The following is a 17,358-nucleotide window of genomic DNA, read 5'->3' on the forward strand; positions in this document are numbered from 1 at the left end:
AACTTCGTTCCTATCTGGTGTCCCGGTTTTAGGACTATGTTTCTCAATTCCTTCCTTTCCTCCACGCAGTGGATTGCGACATTGATACTGGAGCCGTCTTACTTCGATCGGGCCAGCACATGGGACTACGCCCCCTAGGCCTCTTTCTTTCTACTTCCACTTCTACTTTGCCGGTAATGAGTAGTCTTTTGAGATTGTCACCCTTTTTCCCCGCAACATGACCGAAAAACTCGAAAATCCTACGTAGGCAAGTGGTCGAGAGTCTTGTGAAGACGCCTAGTTCTTCCAGGATTGATGCGTTGGTCCGATGTGCTGTCCGGGGAATCCGCAGCATTTTCTTCCAGCAAAACAAAACAGCACTAGGTCCGATAAAAACATAACATGGATTCTGATTCTGTTACCAGTTGAGTTCAAAATTAGCGTGGGAGTCTGTTTTTTTTCCTACATATTCGGTGGTAGCCTAAGTAGCTATTCCAGCTACGGGTGGACGGGTAGGTGAGCTAACACTAGCCCTAGCAGGAGCAGTGCTTTGCAGAATCTACCACCGGATTGGAATCGCGACCTACTGAGAAGATCTGGCGAGAAATTTAGTGGGCTCAAAAAAAAGCTGCTTTAATTCTACTTCTACATTCGATTTATTTTTAAAATTCGCAATTATCACCACGTGTCTACTTATCTACATCCAATCACTACAGTTCTCTCTGTACTGACGTGCCCAACTTCTCCCTCCTGTTTGACACTGAACTTTAAATATTTACATTCTTCGCATTATCTTACGAATTATCATCCTTATCAGGTTCTGCGTTCTTCTTATAATTTACTCCTTCTCTGTCCTACGCATAGCTCTAGTTTGATCTGTTCGTCTTTTCCAGTTCAATCTGTTCGACTTTGGAATTCAGTTCTTCTTAATGTCAAATGTGTAAATAATTTAAATCTTTTCTTTAACTTTGACCAGTCTAGTAGACACAAACGAGTAGAATTAGGGCGCGGGCAGACGGTGCCGTCAGCTGTAATCCTTGCTGACTGATAGCGCTAACTCTGATTAATAGATCTGCTGGCCGCGTATTTACAGATTGTCGCTCTCACTGTACAAATTCCTGGAGAGCTTTGGACGAATGTCATGATCCATCTTAGATGATAGGCTTCTTGTGTGATACCGTATTTTAATTCAACAAGTGATCATAGTTTTTATATATTAGAGATGCGCAAAAGTCTATGACTTGTTTCATGCGAGTGGTTAACAATTCTCATAGACCGATAATCAAAATAATAATAATAATAAAAAAATATTTATTTCGGTAAAAAAACAAACATTTAGTTAGTATTACCTATAATCTATGTTTTTTTTTTACTTATTGCTTAGATGGGTGGACGAGCTCACAGCCCACCTGGTCCTAAGTAGTTACTGGAGCCCATAGACATCTACAACGTAAATGCGCCACCCACCTTGAGACATAAGTTCTAAGTTCTCAGGTATACTTACGACGGCTGCCCCACCCTTCAAAACGAAACGCATTACTGCTTCACTGCAGAAATAAGCAGGGTGGTGGTACCTACCCGCGCGGATTCTCAAGAGGTCCTAAAACCAGTATGTTAGTAATTTAAAGCATTACACATTAATCATCTGACTTCATATATTATTTCATAATGTACGTACACAATTCGACTGTCCCAATTTTTCCCCTATGTTATAATACTCGTAATATGTGCCGGAAATATATTCGAGACAAAAACAACTAATATCAAGGAAATGGTAAATTTAACAAGTCAATAATCATACCGTCATTAACAACGTCAATGTTCGCTTAGCTCCCTATTTTCCCAAGCAAATACGTATATTCGTTCATTACAATAAAACCCTCGATTGACGCGAATCAAGTACGGGAAATCGCCTATAACAGCCTTATAAATACTGATGTTTTCTGAAACTCATTCAGTCTGAAAAGCTTTAACGAAATAAACTCATTACACGCGGTCCTTCGTAAAAAAAACTCGACCCAGTCCCTAATCTTTAGAATTTATTTCACAAAACGCATTAAGCATTCAAGTCTCGCTGACTCTTGTATAATTATTAATTAACAAAACAGAGTTACAGTGTCTCTCCTAACAGGACCGTGCGTTTGCCTTGTTAGACTAATCTGATTATATCCCGTGCTCCGAACGGTTATAATTCGAAAAAACAACGGGAATTCTTCTTGAATCAACTCAGAAATTACGAGTATGTAAATACTGCTAGTTCTAAATTGGTATGCTTAAAAAAACGATGAAGGAATTTTTTTGTTAGCCCAAGAAGCCGACGAGCTCATAGCCCGTTTGGTATTAAGTAAATTTTGAACCTATACTATAAATAGATCGAAGTTTTAATGCTTTACGCATAAATGTCAATAGAAGCAGTTAGGTTCTGAAGTCGTCGTGGCCTAACGGATAAGACGTCCGGTGCATTCGTGTTGAGCGATGCACCGGTTTTCGAATCTCAGGCGGGTACCAATTTTTCTAATGAAATACGTGCTCCACAAATGTTCACAATTGACTTCCACGGTGTAGGAATAACATCGTGTAATAAAAATGAAACCCGCAAAATTATAATTTGCGTAATTACTGGTGGTAGGACCTCTTGTGAGTCCGCGCGTGTAGGTACCACCACCGCACCTATATCTGCAGTGAAGCAGTAATGCGTTTCGGTTTGAAGGATGGGGCAGCCGTTGTAACTATACTTGAGACCTTAGAACTTATATCTCAAGGTGGGTGGCGCTTTTTCGTTGAAAATGTCTATGGGAAACAGTTAGGCTGTGATATTAGTCCAGCCAAATGAATTATATAATTTTATGGGTTTAATTAGCTCTGAATTCACAGCACAGTCACATCATTCGTTAGATCTCAGAAGATTTCATCAAGATATACATAAATTAATTATTAATAACGTAACTAAAATCATTTAATACCATCACACAGATTGCTATTTTTTTAACATCCCTAAAAATTTGTTTTGATCACAAGCTAAGACTATTTTGTTTCAACCTCTCGAATTGAAATTCAGAAAGAGAAATAACTTAAGCACGCCGAGAGCTTGTGTGTTCTCAGAATGTTCACGTGTAAATTCAAATGTGAAATTAATACTTAGAGCAAGTTTTAGGTATTCCGGTCCCTCGGCAGCCAATTAGTCATGTAATCCAGTAAAGTCCCTTGTTCTAAGGGCCTGGCCTTTCTAACTGGCACATAAATTTCGTAAGCCCCAGAAATATCAGGGCCACCATAGGGGCTATAAAGGCTTTTGTTTTAAAATATTCGGTTGTGGAGTTCGAGAAAGGCCCTTGGATTGTTTCGTTTGGGAATCATGGATTAACGGTATCTCAGTTTTAATATATGGAAATAATCATTTATAAATAACCAAAATAAAAATAAATAACTTGAAAAACATGTCGGTTTTTGTTATCATTTTTCATTGTTACACTTTTTTTGTCTAGCGCCTCAGCCCGCGAACAAAATGTTCGATAAGGTACTCCATGCCAAAAACAGCCTAGTTAGTTGCGGTAATCTTGCTTCGGGTGCATATATTATGCATATGTGCATTTGCAAGTCCATGTCGTCGTGGCCTCAAGGATAAGATGTCCAGTGGATTCGTATCTAGCGATGCAACAGTGTTCAAATCCCGCAGGCGGGTACTAATTTTACTAATGAAATACGTACTTAACATCGTGTAATAAAAATCAAACCCGCAAATTATAATTTGCGTATTACTGGTGGTAGGACCTCTGATGAGTCCGCGCGGATACGTATCACCCTGTCCATTTCCGCCGTGAATCAGTAATGCGTTTCGGTTTCTAGGGTGGGGCAGCCGTTGTAACTATACTGAGACCTTAGAACTTATATCTCAACGTGGGTGGCGGCATTTACGTTGTAGATATCTATGGGTGTCAGAAAACACTTAACACCAGATGGGCTGTGCTCGTCCACCCAACTTCTTCTACCCTATAACTAATACAATAAAGTTGCCCCTTGGCTGTCGAGTGATTATTTTAAATAGCTACGAACAGTAATCAACTGAACTCTAACTTAATAGTGTCAGAACGCAGATAACTTGTTTTATAACTAACAAAATCATTATCCTGACACGTAAAACGAGGATTGCTCGTAAAAACCAAGCTTCCCTTTATCTTGTCGATTAAAGATGTAATGACCATATGCCGTGAGCCGTGCTACAGTGCTGGTTTAATATCTGTTACTGATATCGTAACTATTATTCGATATAATTAGATTACTTTTTTGGTGTAAAATAATTCGGTTCGGATTATATTTTGAACCCTGTGCACATAAGATTAAATTCGGATTTATTTTGCACTAAAATATTGTTTTTATAAGCTTTTCTACTGGTGGTAGGACCTCTTGTGAGTCCGCGCGGGTAGGTACCACCGCCCTGCCTATTTCTGCCGTGAAGCAGTAATGCGTTTCGGTTTGAAGGGTGGGGCAGCCGTTGTGACTATACTAAGACCTTAGAACTATATCTCAAGGTGTGTGGCGCATTTACGTTGTAGATGTCTATGGGCTCCAGTAACCACTTAACACCAGGTGGGCTGTGAGCTCGTCCACACGTCTAAGCAATAAAAATAAAAAACTTTAAACTCAAATTAATTGTAATCAAATTCATATAGAGTGATGGACCAAAACATTAGTATTTTCAAGTAATAGTTTCAAAATATCAGATATTTTCTTCACGCTCACTTCACTAGTGTTAATGAGACTCGCTGCGAAATATACCCCGTGATGTATATGAAGTCTCGGGGTGGTAATCCTTGGTAAGGGAGGAACGCTTGCTAGACTGTTTTTACCGTAAAATGCCGGGGTTTTTCCTCGTTAGAAGCGTTTTATTACTCATACTTGTCATATCTGTCGTCTTACGGAGATATTATGTTTATTTAATTTCAGAAATTTACGTTCCCGTGTTTATGTTATGAGCTGTAGATTGGTTTTGACACGTGTATCACTATGTAATAATACCTGTGTTTAAATATTTATTTTACATAGCTTTTCGTTCGTAGCCTCGCTCGCCTGGACGACACTCTATATAGCGTGAGTGGAGACCCGTGTTTAGTAGTGGGATGAAATGTAGTCTATATTATCACCGCCGGTTCAGTCTATTTCCATACCGAATTTCGTCAAAATCGATTCTGTGGTTGTGGGTGTATACGTAAAAAAAAAACAGAGTTACTTATATCTTATTAATAAATGATTTGGTTGATACCTCTACCACTGTAAGCTTAAATTATAAAAATATTTCATTAAACATGCATCTTTTTTCTAAGACATAACGAGCTAAACAAATGTTCATCATAATATCGAGTAATCAAATTTTAAGACACAGAATATATAAAGTACATGGTTTTTTACTTTTTACTTAGTTTTTGGGAACGTTAATTCGTCTACTATGATAATGTCAAGGAAAAAAGATTTTTTTTATCGTAGACAAATTAAAAAGATTTTTTTTTATCATAGACAGATTAAAAAGTTTTTTTTTTAAATTCGTAATCTAAGTAAATTTAATGTTTAATTTCATTCTTCTTGTATAATTTCGGATTCAATACACAAACGAGATCAAAGTAACAATCTTAGATAAAAGTAATGGAGAGGTTGTTTGCCGAGGAGCTATGAGAGCTATCCCATCAAAAAATTTCAACAAAACTTTCTAATACCGTTTTTCTATTACGATTACTTACGATTATTTATTCTGTTTCTTTTAAACTTTTTCATTAGAGATTAACCATAAAAGTTGAAGCAATAAGTAATAACAGTTTTATTAAAAAATAATTTGAATATAGCTCAAGTTACAAGCGAAAGCGAACAACATCGTGTCGTCTCACGGAGTTGAAGAATTAAGTTAACGTAGAAATAGGGATTTGATCATAACTGCTAGTTTTAATCATAACTGAGACTTAGAACTAAGGTCAAGGGACACCCGGATGGAACGAAGTTCCTTTCGATAAATTAGTAAAGGAATTGTATTTTTTTTTTAAAAGTTATATTAATAAATTACGGCATTATGAAGAAGAAAAAAACAATACTATGAACTAAATTACTATTGTTGAAACGCTATCTCGAGAAACTGTACTCATTACGCGGACCAATCGGATACGAGCTATGTCACGCGATTGGTCAGAATGAAGGATCTAAAAAGTGTCGTGACAATTTTTCGTAAGAATTTTTTCCGTCTAGCCCCCTTTCACAACGCGTGATAAGGAACTTCGTTCCAAAAAAAATCGGTTGTCTGTAAAGTCGGCTTACTGACGATAGTTGAACGTGACAACGTCATAAGAAAATACGCCTCAGAGCGAGGTAACGCCGCATGAGTAATGTTTTTTCGTGCGTGCAGCCGGCTCCATCGAATTATAAGACGTTGTCACGTCAAAAGTTAAACTTCCTAATTTTGCGGTAAGCAGTAATCATATTTGGGATATTGTACTATGAGACGTTCTGTTAATTACAACCTGTTATAAAAATCTAATCTCGGCTCTATATTTCACATATTAAAGATATAATATTACAGGTATTAGATCGGATTTCTATGACTAAAGTTTTTACATTTAACTTAAAATATTAATTAATTTAATTATTATAGACGTCTATGCTATTAGAGTTGGGTGTTGAGAAAGTGTCTAGCTACTTTGATTTAAATTAGCACCCATCAAAAATAATACATACATGAAACAAATTAATACAATTTTACAGTTCTAATGAGATATTTTGATTACGATCGATTCACTCCAATGACTCGAGCTATGAAATCCGTTCAAGCCGTCTCTTTAGGCCATTCACAAATTTATCTTTCCCCAGGTTAAATATCCAAAACTTTAGGTTGCAGAAAAAGTTGAGGTATTTCTTATGATATCAGGCTCAAGTTTAGCCATATTTAGGAAAATGCGACGTTTAAAAAAGCATTAAGGTCGACTTTGGACTTAATTTCGCTTTCACAGTCTTTATTTATTAGCCAGTAATTTCCCTTGAAAAGCCCCAATGAAACAAGCTTAATATTGATAGTTATGAGTGTATAATGACTCTGAGCTTTTACGACAAAAGTTTGCAATTCAAAATGATCTTCAATGGGCCATCATCTTTTGTGGCTTTTTTTTTAAACTACACCAACATTTTTTTCAGCTTTTTATTTGAGTACTATTGCTCTGCGAAGGAATTTTTCATATTGCAGCTTAGCACAGCGTGGATTACTTAAAACTCTGATGAATAATTCAAATTCAGTTTTGATTCCAGTAATAATTGGAGTAGTGTTGATGCGATAATTTCAAAATGGACATATCTTAGTTACTGTCACGACCTTCAACCTAGAGAGAGAGATCTGGCTATTTATGAGCGATTAGAAGATCCTTTAAAATACTGTAAATTCACTTATGCAAATCATTTCAGTTAAGTTCTATTACATTTTGTCTTCTTCGACTGTGAGAACATCGATCTTGCTCAATATTTTCTCAGAGTACAACACACTAGCAACCATAATTTCAGGCATTTATCGTCTGAATTCAGAAACCGTGAGATGTAGGTACACTCGCCGTGAACGTTAGTGATGTTACGAAAGTCACGAGGCTGAATTTGGGTTGATTTTTATATGAGACTCCCCCTGGACAAAATTAGACTTTATCCACGGTGTGACGATGTTACGATCTGGTAGACTTTTTTTGTGTTGGTTTGGCTTCACATAGATTGGCAGACCAGCTCATGTCCCGACTAGCGTTGAATGGATATCAGCGCGAGTGGCTATAGATACTGCAACGTAGCTGTAGATTAGGTCCATTATCCCATCATCTCCTTTTTATCATCGAACCTCCCGCCTTCGGAGCAGAGTTCATCCATATCATCTGGAACCGCCGCGTTCATCGGCAGTGCGTTTCCAAAGATCTTTTTTGCCACGTACCATCTGGCTTTGGAATGAACATGTCCTTCTTCAAACGAGGCTTGCGGAGAGTACTTTATGGTAGGCAGCGGCTTGGCTCTGCCCCTGTCATTGCTGACGTCCACGAGCGACGGTGACGACTTACCATCAGGTGGGCCATATGCTCGTCTGCCTACAAAGGCAATAAAGAAAAAAGGTCATTATGAAGGTGACGTTGACACAGGTGTTAAGGTGCCATGATAACATACGCAGTTTGGTATTAGTGCTTATTTCTGCAGCAGTCATCTAAATTGGTTTGAAAGTTAGGTTTATCGTAAGGCAATTAGCAGTTGGGCCTCCTATGGTTATTGGAAGTTAGTGAGAGCACACCACTCTGAATTCAATTATTTAGAAATAATGCTTTTCAGGAATGCGCACAGTAAAATGATTTTAAAAGCTCTCAGTGCCATTACAAGTATTGATGATATTGCAATAAATTTTGTGCATTGGCTTCTGCGATACAACCTACGCTTACGACAGAGAGCGCAGAGGAGCTGTATTTATGACACAATATTATTGGAAATACGTATTCCTATTCTTGTTCTTATTCTGAAATCACTCAAGTTTCTGCTTAAGTCAACTAAAAAATGCTTCAGTGAAAACAGTAAGATAAAATACCCGAATGTAAAATAGTTTTTCTCTTCACTAAAACTGGGCGATATTCAAAAGCCCGAGGCACGAACATGGTCATTATTCATGGCAGCTATCGGCGTACGTTTAAAATGAAATATGTGCCCTCCGCCTATAACGTTTGAATATAATCACGAAGGGAAAAATCGACGAATAGTAACACCGCTGAATTCTTTTGTCGGGGATTTTGTACCGGCCTTTATTACCAATTTAACGGCTTATAGTACACTTTCGATACTACACTTTAAACTATACCTATATACGTAGGTTGAATCTGAGGCAATGAAAGACGCTTGCAATTTGTTGTAATTATTGTATTATTAGAAATCTACCAAATGTCTGCAAATACTTCTCTGGAGTTGGTGTAATGATGACATCTATAAATTAAAAAGCTAGGAGCTATATCTTCGAGGTTGGAGATTTGTTTTAGTTAGTCTCATTTATAAAGATATTTTATTTTTTTAACAGACCGGCATTATGATTTCTAATAGATATGAGTTCTTTTATTAGTGGGAATTCGTAAGTGAAGGAGGTGAAATTATGCGCCCGCCATGCACATATTGAGTATAGCAACTATGCTGGGACTTAAATCTTTTAGCAAGTACCAGGGCCCTAAAACTAGCGACATCATGTAGCGGAGGCCCCTAAACTTATATGTTGTTAAAGTTAAGGCATCTAATTATTTTATAACAAAACACAGAGAACAAAACAAAAAAAATCATACAAGTCTTTATTTGTTATAGACAAATTGATTAAATTTTATGAATTTGTGGTTTCCGAAAATTTACAAAATCCTTCATTAAGAATAGGATAGGTAATATGATACGGCCATCTACAGGAGCAATGAGAAACTAATCGAAGCGAAGCCATCTAGTGGCTGATGCCCGTAAACATTTTTGTTGAGTGCTTTAGTTGCTTATCTATAATTATTATAATTTTTTATTTTATTTTTTATTGCCTAGATGTGTGGACGAGCTCGCAGCCCACCTGGTGTTAAGTGGTTACTGGAACCCATAGACATCTACATTTTTTTTTTTTTTCCCTACCTAAGCTGAGAGCCTTGAGAGGCTATGTCAGCGTAACCCTAACTTTTGTAGGTGAGCTCACGGGGCTCAAACCTGATGACGTTGCTAACACAAACCCTAGCAAGAGCCGTGCTTCGCAGAATCTACCACCGGATCGGAAACGCGACCCACTGAGAAGATCCGGCGAGAAACTCAGTGGGCTGTGTCTGGGAGTTAATTTACTCGTCGAGCCCTTCGTTGCAAGCGACGGGTTCGACGAGAACGGTGACCGGTGCTTGAAGTACCTAGAAGCACCGTTAGTGGATCGGGAGGATCCGAGATGACGTGTTTTGGGCGACGTCGACTGCTTTCCATTCTGTCCGCAGGATCGGGAATGGCATCTACAACGTAAATGCGCCACACACCTTGAGATATAAGTTCTAAGGTCTCAGTGTAGTTACAACGGCTGCCCCACCCTTCAAACCGAAACGCATTACTAGCCCGAGAGCCCGTGGGATCTACCTGTATGTATTTGACCAGACCTGAATTTTCGTACATTGAGACCCCTATACCTACCATGCATGAGGTGGGGACTCACTAAGCTCAAAGTGGTCAACGCGCCGAGCGCTCAGGTAGGACAGGTACCGATTTTGACGGATTTTAAATCCATTTGACCACGTCTGCCGTTTTGAAATTTTGAAAATATATGATTATTATTATCGGAAAATAAGAATGGCAGACCATTATCGCGCATTTTACTTTGTGGCAGACCACTTTGAAAATGCTAAATTGCATTGAAAATGCAAAATTTTGAAAGTAATTGACTAGATCTGCCATTGATTTAATAATATGTTGTTTATTATAGTCTTAAAAACTTATATTGATCACGGCAGACCTCTACATTGCGTACATACATCAACATATAATAAAATCTTAGCTACTACCCGGCCAGATGTATATTATGTTTTCCGTTCACTGTTTTAGAGGAATATAATTTACTTGCGATTTACTTTAGCAATGTATTTACCGAAATTAATATTTTTTTATATTATATATACTAAACTTCATTAGTTAGACAATTAAGAAGTGAATTTTTTATGGAATAATTATAAATAATACGGTATAATGCTGATCAAAAAATAATTCAATTCCTCATTTTTATCATTCAACATTTAACTTGCCAGCTATACAATGCCAAAAAATCTAGTGATGTAGATGATGGAAGGTTCCAGCTATTCGTTAGCAACTATAAATATTCAGACATCAATGAAAATTATAGAAAAAAAAATCAAAAATTTGAGGCAAGCTCAATACCACCGCATAAGAGTGAGCTTTATCAACAACTTTTGAGGGCCCACTATATTTCTTCTATTTGGAGAAATGCTTACAAAAAGCAACTGACAACTTTAGACCCATTGGAGTATGGTTGGATTGAGCAGGACAACATATATGCCTTCAAAGGGTTCGAAGGTGACCAACTTCCATATTTTGTGAGTGACTTAATCACCAATGTTCCTGGTAAGTTGATAACAATTCTTTCTCGAACATGTTCAGATGAATTTACGTTCATTTTACAATTTATGTTTTATTTTTGCAGTATTCGATTCAATGGTTGATGAAGACGAGTCGCCTAACGATAAAGATGACTCCGATGATGATGATGATGAATGAAGATTGATATATATATATATATAATATGTAATGCATGCATGATATATTTTTTTAACTGATTTAACACTTTTAAATTTTGTCTTGACGAAATAAAAATGAGGAATTGAATTCTTTTTTGATCAGCATTGTACCGTATTATTTATAATTATTCCATAAAAAATTCACTTCTTAATTGTCTAACTAATGAAGTTTAGTATATATAATATAAAAAAATATTAATTTCGGTAAATACATTGCTAAAGTAAATCGCAAGTAAATTATATTCCTCTAAAACAGTGAACGGAAAACATAATATACATCTGGCCGGGTAGTAGCTAAGATTTTATTATATGTTGATGTATGTACGCAATGTAGAGGTCTGCCGTGATCAATATAAGTTTTTAAGACTATAATAAACAACATATTATTAAATCAATGGCAGATCTAGTCAATTACTTTCAAAATTTTGCATTTTCAATGCAATTTAGCATTTTCAAAGTGGTCTGCCACAAAGTAAAATGCGCGATAATGGTCTGCCATTCTTATTTTCCGATAATAATAATCATATATTTTCAAAATTTCAAAATGGCAGACGTGGTCAAATGGATTTAAAATCCGTCAAAATCGGTACCTGTCCTACCTGAGCGCTCGGCGCGTCGACCACTTTGAGCTTAGTGAGTCCCCACCTCATGCATGGTAGGTATAGGGGTCTCAATGTACGAAAATTCAGGTCTGATCAAATACATACAGGTAGATCCCACGGGCTCTCGGGCTATACTGCTTCACAGCAGAAATAGGCGGGGCGGGGGTACCCACCCGTGCGGACTCACAAGAGGTCCTACCACCAGTAATTACGCAAATTATAATTTTGCGGGTTTGATTTTTATTACACGATGTTATTTCTTCACCGTGGAAGTCAATCGTGAACATTTGTTGAGTACGTATTTCATTAGAAAAATGCCTGCGGGATTCGAACACCGGTGCATCGCTTCAACACGAATGCACCGGACGTCTTATCCTTTAGGCCACGACGACTTCGGAATTTATGGATATTATCTCTGGCAAGTACTAAAGTAAATATAGTTTTGCAATGCATAGTGAAGTGTAGACAATTTTCTAAGGGAACAACTACTAGAAACTAAAAATAGCTCCAATAACCTATTTATATAGTTCGATTTATCAATAAAGGCACTAACAAAATTACCTTAAAAGTCCTAAAGGGCTACCGGCATACATTAGCAAAGAAAAAACCATTTAGAAATTTTGTCCAGTCCTTTTATCTCACAATCCATTAAGGCGTTTATCAGAAGACATTGGAAAGCAATTTTTGGACCCTTTCATCTTTGTCTTAAGTTAATGATCGGGCGTCGCGATGAATTATTGTAATTCAATTAGGAGTCTGCCCGACTTCGAATCCGGGAAACAATTATTGGCGAGACAATGGAGTTTAATGATATCGACGCCTTCCTAAGAACATAATTGAATAACGATCGCCTTGAAGACTTGAGCGGTTTTTGATGAAATTTTGGATCTTTGATTCTGCGATTTGTATGGGAAGTTTTTAAAATGAATAGATAAAAAGTATGCCAATTGCTTGCACAAGGCTATAAATGGAACATAGTTGTTTTTAGAATGAATACACTTAGATTTCTTTTTCTTCTTCTTTGTCGTTTCCTCATTACTGATGGTCGTGACCACCTTGGTCCAGTTTTTGCACCAGCTTCCTCCAATGTTGCCTGCATTCGGCCTGCTTAATGGCACCCGGGACGCTGGTGTTTGTGGCCTCCTTGATAATGTCCGTCCACCTGGTTGGCATTAGCATAGCACATTAGCTTGATGTTAAAAAGTGAACAATAGACGTAGCTTATCTTACATAGTCTATCTTCAAAGGCAATAAAAACGTGAAAATATTGTAAAAACAACACCCTTTAACGCTTCAGTAAACGTCCTATAAATAATTCAGAAACCGAAATTACCAAGTGCCGTAAAAAATGGAACGGTTGGCGGAACACCCTGGCCACATAAAGCGGGGTGGTTAGTTTAAAATTCAAATTCGGAACGTCTAACGCGACGGCTGGCCTCAGTCGATTTAAGTGCAAATACGACTAGTCCCGGCGACGGACATTTGCTATGGTAATGATTTGTAGTGACGAGCTGTGCAAGTGATAAAAGAAAAATTAACCCTAGCTGGGAATAATAATACTACGTTGTTATCCTAGTTTACTGGTGGTAGGACCTCTTGAGAGTCCGCGCGGGTAGGTACCACCACCCTGCCTATCTCTGCCGTGAAGCAGTGATGCGTTTCGGTTTGAAGGGTGGGGCAGCCGTTGTAACTGGTTGTAACTATACTTGAGACCTTAGAACTTATATCTCAAGGTGGGTGGCGCATTTAAGTTGCAGATATTGGTTACACCAGGTGGGCTGTGAGTCCACCCATCTAAGCAATAAAAAAATAGTTTATCTTTTGGTACCGATCACGACCCTTATTCAGACGCCTTATCTTTGCGTCATATACATAGTTCAACCGGTGCTTGGTAACTGTTGTCGCAATCTACGGATCCGAACTTAGTTTTGGGCTTAATTGTGATTATGATCAATCGATTTCATGTTGCAATGGATACTTCATTCACATCGAGGCACATAATATATGATTTTAAAATGTTCATTGTTGTTTGATTTTCAAAATCTTTTTTTTTCTTGGTTTTTTGAATCTTCTGTGTTTATTAAGATTAAGACGAAAGTATATAAAATTCTTAAAGTCACTTCACGAATATGATATAATGACAGTGGCGTATAATGACGAGCAGGAAAATGTGGGATTAATGAGTGTTTTTCGTATTGTCTGAGCCTAATGCGGAGGAAGCTAGATTGATCTTTAAATTATACGACTCATTTATGGACTTTAGACAAAAAATTAAATAATTTAGGAATTTTTATCTGTTATAAGAATACAATATTAATATGGTGTGATAATTAAAGCATTTTTGAACATAAAATTCAATAACGACATCTCAAATTATGCCAAAAAAACAAATCAACTATTCATGACTGGATATAACGGGCTTCATTGGAATTGGTAGTCAACAAATTTATATTTAAGTTATAAATGTCACAGTAAATATTCTTCTTTAAAGCATGACTGTTTGTTACTGTATGTAGTCTTTACTGAAAACATGAAAATATTGAACAAAAATCGAATGCTTTCCGTGAAACACGGTGTCACTTGGCCATTTACGAAACTGTGATTTCTCTCGACTGCACCAATCACGCTCGCTGCCAATTCACGACAGCAAACAATTAGCACATGTATTATGCAACACGGAAGCACAAAAGCCGATCATTAAAATTATATAGAATTGAATCACGGATTTAAGTCCAGACCGTTGGGTTCGGCACATCCCTACAAACACACTCGCGGCTGGTAATTCCATTCATGAGTCCACAATAGACGGAGTGCACTACACAAATAAGCGGAAACGTTACGTTTTCAAGAAAATAATCCACTAAGTTGTTTATATGAATTTGTTGTATTTGGTATTTTGAATATTTTATATTATATGTCTATAAAACTCTGTTTGCCGGGTATAATTTACTACCGGGAGCCATAGATACACTAACGCAAAAGCCACCACTCGCTCATTAGAAATTATTACCAATTAATTGGATTTACGACTACCACTTAAAATAAGTACACATTACTATATACATTATTTTATACTAGTATATTCACTTAGGATATAATTGAGAATTATTACCACAGCCTAGACAGAGCTAAGAAATCCAGGAATATGTTTTAGTTTTCGAATTTGTGACCAGAAAGACCATTGCCATATGAGATCTTCTTAGCTATTGAGAGTCATTAGATACATAGATACGTAAGATGGTGTTCATTTTTGAAAAATTACGAGGAAGTACGGATAGGACCGCTATCATGCCTATTTTTGTAGGAAGGGACAGCCTTTTCTTTAGATATTCTTATGTAGAACTTATGTCATGTCCTCAACCTCATGTCTCAAGGTGAGTGGCGGTATTCGCATTGTGACGCTTATGAATCCCGGTAATAATTTGAAATCGGGTAGGTCATGAGTTCAGTCAGTCGTCTATGCAACAATTTACAAAGAAAACCGTTCAGAATCATTTTGATGGTAAGCGCTGAATAGTATTCTAATAAATTATAGAAGATGTATACTTATCTTTGCGACTAAAACAAACGATTATTTGGCGACGTCCACATCCGTCCCATCGACATCCTAACGCTAACCCAATTAGTTGTTTATTTATATAATTCCGAAGAACTAACAAAGGAAGGTACACAAACAGCGCAAAACAAAGTCACATATCAACTATTTCCTGCGCCGGAAGCGGAAACCCCTCCCGGTGACCTCGGGTATCGCGATGCCGATGCGATAAATGTTCGTACCTCACATTCTGTATATATTGCGTCTATTGGATTGTTTTTGTTCGGAAATAACTCACCTAATAACCCGATACACGTGGAAAACAGTTATACGGTCACAATTGTTATATACCCAACTAATTTCACATATCAATGTGTTGATTTTGTTTTTTTTGCGAAGAAAGTTTTTGAGTCGGTGAGAGAAAATTATTGTATCCTGATACATCTAGAATTACAAAATAAGGCTTTGCTTCTATATTTATATAAATCCTTAAAACAACTGAATTGCTTCTAAAATTATAAAATCAAAACAAACCAGTCGATATTGGAGAAAGGCATTTATTGAACTAATGATCTCAACTAATGGTTGTTTGTTAATTTTTTACAGGTATCCAGGAGCAGTTACGCTCTCCTTCTTCCTGGTTTTAAGTGAATCCAGAAGTCAACAGACAACATAACCTAATGATTCCTCCATTTCAAATAAGTTCAAAGACTCAATCAAATTTCCTGCCATATCGGCTATCATTTAATTTATGAAATATAATCGTCTCGCAGTAGTAACAGATAGGAAGTAGCCTTCACGTACTGTAGTAATAACGAAAAAAAAAATCGTTTTTGGATTTGATTTTGCAATACGATATAGTCCCTTCATTGCGAAAGTAATTTGTGAATTAGCGAACGTACCACAGTGTTGGAGAAACATCGTCGAGTTGGTCTCGAAACTAGATACTATTTACATGTTCGATAATTCGATAATAATCCGCATGACCCTGTTCTGTATCGAGTCAAGGAGCCAAGAGGAAGTAGCCGGTAGATGCGAAGGTCATCGTCAGGATGGGAGCCTTTACGTCAGATTAAACCCAGGTAAAATAATTCCTCCAATCACTAACCATTTAACATTCCGTAAAGATACAAAGAGCGTAAATTGCGCGGGAAATGTACATCAAAAGATACAATGACATATGAAAAGCTTTTCACTACAAGCTCAATTAGCATCACCATCGAATAAGTTAATTAAATGTCACCGCTGAAAAGTCGGAGCTTAAAAGCTCTCGAAACGGATGACAGTAGTTACAAAAGCTTACAGAGCTTCAACAATGTACGCTTTTAACACCGGTTTTAAATTTGTATTAAAATTTTTGCCTTTTTTCAGCACTTTAAGTTTTATTACCAGATGAATCAGGGGTGGGATTACGGTCAGCACGGTTGTGTTCAGTGGTTACTGGAGCTTACAGACATCACACAGTAGACGCCGTTGTGAAGTTACTTGTCCATTCATCAAATAGCCATCCCTACGGATATGACTTGGACACGGCACAATTCACGAAATCAGCAGTGTGGTGGTACCCACCTGAACGTATCCACAATACGTCTAACAACAGCAAAATTCTATTGCAGCAGCCTTCTATTTTATTCCGAGACCAGATAATTTTTCTCTGGTCAATGAATCACTTGCTCGTTTATGATATAAACTAGATGATGACCGAGCTTTGCTCGGTTTTTTTTTTGATAACATCATCTTGTTGTGTCTTTAAAGCGGTTAATTGCCTTCAATTAAGAAAAATAGTATTATTATTCGCCAATAGATGTCGGGAAGAGTTGATTATTGAAAACACGAATAAAATAACATTTTCTGAAAATAAATCGTAGCTATTTATCGCCCCCGAAATCCCCTGTATACTAAAATCGTTTAAAAAAATATTATGAAAATCGTTGGTACCGTTTCCGAGATTCAGATTATTTAG

The 17,358-nt window shown here is 37.1% G+C and overlaps 2 long non-coding RNA genes across 2 annotated transcripts; one reads left to right on the plus strand and one right to left on the minus strand.

The window, feature by feature from the left end:
• The first annotated feature begins 10,065 nt into the window (after positions 1-10,065).
• LOC134200911 (uncharacterized) lies at positions 10,066-11,363 on the plus strand. The gene is made up of 2 exons (XR_009976023.1): positions 10,066-11,085; positions 11,165-11,363. It is a non-coding gene; the product is annotated as an uncharacterized LOC134200911 (long non-coding RNA).
• A 1,115-nt stretch (positions 11,364-12,478) lies between these two features.
• LOC134200905 (uncharacterized) lies at positions 12,479-13,324 on the minus strand. The gene is made up of 2 exons (XR_009976014.1): positions 13,194-13,324; positions 12,479-13,022 (listed from the first exon to the last, which is right to left on the minus strand). It is a non-coding gene; the product is annotated as an uncharacterized LOC134200905 (long non-coding RNA).
• Between the last annotated feature and the right edge of the window lie 4,034 nt (positions 13,325-17,358).

Source organism: Bombyx mori, chromosome 21, assembly GCF_030269925.1.
Source record: "Bombyx mori chromosome 21, ASM3026992v2".
Lineage (NCBI taxonomy): Eukaryota > Metazoa > Arthropoda > Insecta > Lepidoptera > Bombycidae > Bombyx > Bombyx mori.